The sequence below is a fragment of the Gadus chalcogrammus genome, chromosome 16 (genome assembly GCF_026213295.1).
Source record: "Gadus chalcogrammus isolate NIFS_2021 chromosome 16, NIFS_Gcha_1.0, whole genome shotgun sequence".
In the NCBI taxonomy this organism is placed as follows: domain Eukaryota; kingdom Metazoa; phylum Chordata; class Actinopteri; order Gadiformes; family Gadidae; genus Gadus; species Gadus chalcogrammus.
The window spans coordinates 19,577,614-19,583,613 of NC_079427.1; the positions used below are offsets into that span (position 1 = coordinate 19,577,614).

Genomic DNA, 6,000 nt, shown 5'->3' on the forward strand with positions numbered 1-6,000 from the left:
TGCTGGATCCTACCGTGCTCCTAAGCGTGCCGGTGTGTGTGATTGTGTGTCGTACGATAGGGATCTTTTTGTCAGTGCAAGAATGGTGCAATTACATTGAGACCACCATCACAAGCAGAGGTGTGCATGGAACTATGTCATGCAAGAATCACACTCTTACACACGACACACATTTTGCGCAAGCATGAGTCGCACACACACAGACACACACACAAACATACAAGCACGAACACAAACATACAAACACACACACACACAAGCACACACACACACACACACACACACACACACACACACACACACACACACACACACACACACACACACACACACACACACACACACACACACACACACACACACACAGACACACACACACACACACACACACACAACCTTCTCAATGTTGAGAGTTAGGATGTAAATTAACAAATTCAATATCATCTCAAGGTGTTTTAAAGCAGATGAGATGTTATGATTTCAAATGAGACAGTGTCACAAAGCAGGGGTGACATCTTTTTGAAGCAACATGGCTGACCAAATCCTGCCCTGCTTTCGTTCTGCAGTAGCCCGACTCTTCATTTGTAAAGTCACTCACTGTGAGTAGATACTGCTTCTGCTGAGTTGCTTCTGTTGTTCCTTCCTTGGCCTAAAAGACCCTCACTAGCATGGCGGATTCACAGTGACATAACCTGTCTTGCTGTTTGGGCAGCATGTTGTTACCCAAGCATTGAGGAAAGCTAACACCAAGAATAAAGCAGAAGCCAATGATCACAATGTTTACAAGAGAATGTAACAAAATCCCCCCTGTGGAGATAGTATTTATAGTATAGTAAGTTAAGATTACTTTGAGCAGTTAGGGTTTTCAAGTCAAGCGTATGAGGAATGATGGGAATGTATTTTATTGATGGTGTGTTCATTTTTATTTTCGCATTATCATGTTGCATTATTTATGCAATTAAAATTAGGATTTTTTTTTGTCTAGGGGGCTTAGTGCAATAAAAACAAAGTTGTACGTGTCCAGAAAACTCCCAGGTTTTATATTATATATTCATGGCTCTTGTGTTACGGCCGGTCTTGTTTCGTATTTGGGCGATAAGACTCATAGTGTCTAGAATCAATTATACATCATTTCCTTAATCTAAATTCTACTCATCCTTAAATAATGATCTTGAGAGGGATAGCAAAAAGGCAAGGGAGATAATAAGAGACATCAGATAGGGAAAGAGAGGCTGAGGGTGAGCGGGAGAGATTGAAGGGACATTTGCAATCTCTCCCCAGGGGCATTGTTCCACCTGCTTTTTATGCTAGCTAGCCCCACATAAACTCTCGCCCTCTACGTCCCAATACACGTCACACTTCACCTGGTTTGATTGCAGAGGAGATGAAGTCCTAAGGAGGCAGGTATTAAACTCCAGGAGAGGAACAACATATCCACTACACTTCTTCTTTCTCTTATGGTCTCAGATCTCTCAGAGCTGATTGGTAATGACAGAAAAAAACTCACATTCACGCATATACAATCACGCACGCACGCACGCACGCACGCACGCACGCACGCACGCACGCACGCACACACACACACACACACACACACACACACACACACACACACACACACACACACACACACACACACACACACACACACACACACACACACATCCAGGTTCAATCACACACACAGAAACACTCATGCATATGCAATCACACATACACTCTTTTTGCATTTAGTGATATACATGAATGTACAAGTCCTAATTGTCACAGTTTGGCATCTGTTTAATAACATTGCAGCATGTCTCACAAGCTGAAATATTTATTACCTCCCAGAAGCTCGTACCCTGCAAATATTGGAGTTGTCATCATGGCCCTATCAGATCTTGCATCTAATTGGACGTGGCATAGTATATTTCAGGCAGCAAACTGTGTGCCCTCTGGCTAAGATGTGCTATCGACTTGCTAACCTGTGACAGCACATCACACCCTTCTCATCGCTCATTTATCCAGGGCTTTCAGCCGGTCCTGTAGCCACATGCGTACACACCTACACACACACGCACACACACACACACACACACACACACTTAAACACACTCAAACAGACACACCACAAACATGCACACAAAAAGCGTTAAGATCACACACACACAGATAATTTCCTAGTTATATAGATATGTTTGTCATCTTGCTTCTGTTGTATGCTTTACAATGTTTGCACAGAAAGGACACAGCAAATCTTGGCCTTGGGAGAAAGTTGCATACGATTATTTGTGAGGACTGCAGGCATTGGGGAAGACAGGGTATAGCGCAGGGGAGTGTTGGTGGGGGGGAAGAGGGGGTGCTATGGAGGGGCGGGGGTGGAGCAGGGTGGATAATACGCTTTCAAGCCTGATCCTGTTGATCAATGCTATTCAAAGTTTTAACAGTTGATGGATGGAGGATAGAACCTGCCGTCACTTGGCTGGCAGGCACGCACACACGCACTTACGCACACACACACACACACACACACACACACACGCGCACGCACACACACACACGCATGCACGCCACACACACACACACAAACACAGGCATGCACGCACAAACACACACACACACAGAATATGCTCAATGGTAATGACCAGTAAAAGTTATGTTGCTTAGATAAGATTAGTAGCAGTGGCATGGCCACCGGCTCCAGTCTTATCCTCAGCAAAAGGAGATCCCGACAGAAACTCACTACCCCCCTGCCAGATCACATGAGCATTATGCACCCCATGCACGATGTCTATTGATCGGTCCATCGCTGACAATGTGGATATTTGGAGCAATAGCTGTTATGTTAGGTTATGTCCTTGCCTCGAAAAACACAAGTCTATTACTATTTTTTATATAGCGTGCTACTGCTGTCCATAGCTGTGAAAACAGGAGCCGGGTTCCTGTTTGCTAGGCTGGCATCCATTCCACCTGGGACTCAGAGGGACCTGAGAACACTGAGTCCTTAGGGAATCCCATTTTCCACAGGCAGCACGTCTTTGAGCTACACATGTGATCAATGCTTTGCAAGTAGGATAGAGTATGTGTGTGTGGGTGTGGGTCAGCGGCGGGATGTAGGTGTGTGTGTGTGTGTGTGTGTGTGTGTGTGTTTGTGTGTGTGTGTGAGATGGTGTGTTTGTGTGAGTCTATGTGTGTGCGGTGATGGGTGTGTGGGCGTGTGAGTGTGTCAGTGGCTTGTGAGTGTTTGTGTTTGCCCGAGGGCGTTTGTGTGTGTTTTAAAGGAAGAAAGCGCAAAAAAAATGCTTTGACTGCAGACTGGGTGGAATAATTGTTATATTGGCTATCAATGTTGAGAGAGAGAGAGAGAGAGAGAGAGAGAGAGAGAGAGAGAGAGAGAGAGAGAATATGAAAGAGAAGAGAAGGAGGAGAGAGAGAGAACCTGTCGAGAGATACTGTAGACACAGAAAGAGGAACATCAAAGTGAGGCTAAATGAGAAGGTGGCCCAGGTGAGCTGAAGACAGAGAGACGAGGTAGAGACAGAAGAACACAGATGGGCTGCGGTGACACGAGGAGAAAGATAGGGGTTTGATATTTGAAGAAGACAGAAGATCTCCAGAAAAATGAAAGCGTGGGAGATCTTCGCCATTGAAGTATACCATCAATATATATTCCCGTGAGTCAACCTTTTAATGATCCAACGATTGAATTTGGGAGAGAAAAGAGCAAAATGGAGACGAAGAGGAGTGCCAGCGGAGAAATAACTAGATTTACAGCGAGCACAGGGTCTGTGTCTGTGGCCGCCCCAATGTTAGACAAACATAAAGGCACAATGAGATTGAAAATGAACAGGGGCCTTGTAAAGACCAGTGGTCTGCCGAACAGAGACAGGAAATGAAATAAAAATACACCCTCTCTTTCCATCTCTCTGGTTCTTTCTCCAAATCTCGTTTTCTCTCCGCCAGTTTTTTTGGTCACATGTCTGCACTTCGTCTGTTTATCTTTGCTTGCTCTCCATCCCTCTATTTTTCTCCCTCCTGTTTCCTCAATGCCATTTACCTCTCCTTTTTTTGGTCAGTCTGTGGTTCCTCGGGCAAGGTGTTAATGGTAATTCAGCGATATAAATTGTTATGGCTATGCGCTGGCTCAGACAAGCACAGCCGTAAATTCAGCTTGGAGGGTTCATCCCGCCTTTACTGCGGGCCTGCTTCACTTCCCTCACCATCTGCCAAGCACCAGACATTCCCCACCACCTGTCTCCAACCACAAGACCATCTCCTCTCTTCCATTCCCCCTTCTCCTCGTCTCTGCACTCCCGTTGTCATCGCCTATCTTTTAGCTGCTCTACTCTTCTTCTTTCTCCTCTCCTTCCCTCTTTTCTTTTATTCTCCTCTTTTCTCTCCTCAATCTCTTCTCCTCCTCTCCTGATTTCCCTTCCCTCCTTTTCTCTTGCCTCCTTTTCTCATCTTTTCTCCTCCTCCCCTCCTATTACCCTCTCTCAACCACCCTTCTCCCCCGTTTTCCCTATCTTCCCTTCCATTCTCATCTCCTCTCTTCTTCAAATCTTCTAATCTCTCCTCTCATCCTCTCTTCTGTTCCTTCCCGTCCGTCCGGATGACTCTGTGTATCCGTCCAACTGTAATTCCCTCCCTCCATTCCCTGCCCAGCCAACACTTCCTCTTCTCTAGCGTAATGAAATCTGAGACCCATCCCTGGCCAAGCAGGGCCACGAGGGGATCAGACGGAGTGAGTTTGGGGTTTGATTTAGTTAAGTTTCTGAAAGCTTTCAACAGAGACGGAGGGAGAGAGAGAGCGAGTGAGAGAGAGAGAGAGAGAGAGAGAGAGAGAGAGAGAAAGAGAAATTAGGGTATGACTGAACAACAGAATAATGTGAGGCGAAGAAGGAAGAGAAGCAAACTGCAAGGGGACAGAAAATACAAATTTGAGCCATAGCTGAATATAACATTCCCGGCGACTCAAACTGTAGATGTGTCTTCTCTTTTCTGAAGTCAGCATCACGCCAATGTATGTTGTATAGCCCCACCACAATGGATATTGAAAAGGGTTTTTCAGGGTCCCATTGGGTGCTGCTCCCTCTTCAGTCTAAGCCTTTAAAAGGCAAGGGAAAACTGGCCAGAAATGAATCTATGTCTAGGGAGGACTTCTGCAACAGGTGCCTGGTGGCCTGATATTAAATTAAAGACAAATAACAATGAGCAAAATATATGAGCATATTAGCAAAATTATGAACACCCTTTAACAACTATAAATTCCCCTCCTTTTCACAACTTTACGATACTATACTTTAGTATATGCTACACGTGAACCTCCTAAGATGGTGTGATTTGTTTGGTTCGATATCTCGGGATATTGGGCAATATCCCATGATTGAGATTTCAAATCGGGATATGGTTTTAATGCGCGTAATAGTTGTCTCGTCACGCTAATAAAAATAAATAAACCACTAAAAAAATTAATGAAATCCCGGCAAAAAGTGTTATCTCGTTTATTTTTCGAGTGTTCACGTGTAGTATATACTAAAACAATTATTCACCTCAGGCTTACCTCACATCAGGTTCAACTCGCCTTCGATGAATAATGTTAAATATACTAGTATTTGCATGATCTGCACACATGCTGGCACATGCAAAATGCCTCATTCATTCAACAACAACCTTACAGCGAAAATTAGAGAAGTTTGCTTCCTCCAACCACATGTGTGTGTGTTCCCTTTGTTTCATGACCTTTCATTTGAAAACATTAATTTTGCCGTTCAATCCATCAAACAAGTGATGTAACTTTCAGACATGCTGTGCATGAGGAGCCCTGTCTTTTGCTTCCTCTCTGATGGAGGTTCACAAACGAGATCCCACTCATAATCATTTTTAATTTCTCTCTCTTTCTCTATACTTCTTCACCTTCAGCATGTCCCTTAACACACGCTGGGTGGCTTTGCGTGGCCCGAGAGAGTGACACAGTCACACAGGCAGAGCAGAGCAAAAGGGAAGAGACACATTAAA

General features: G+C 44.6%; 1 protein-coding gene across 1 annotated transcript in view; it reads left to right on the forward strand.

The window, feature by feature from the left end:
- ankrd13b (ankyrin repeat domain 13B) overlaps positions 1-6,000 on the forward strand; it is a 32,436-nt gene that overhangs the window by 1,184 nt on the left and 25,252 nt on the right. The window lies entirely within an intron of this gene.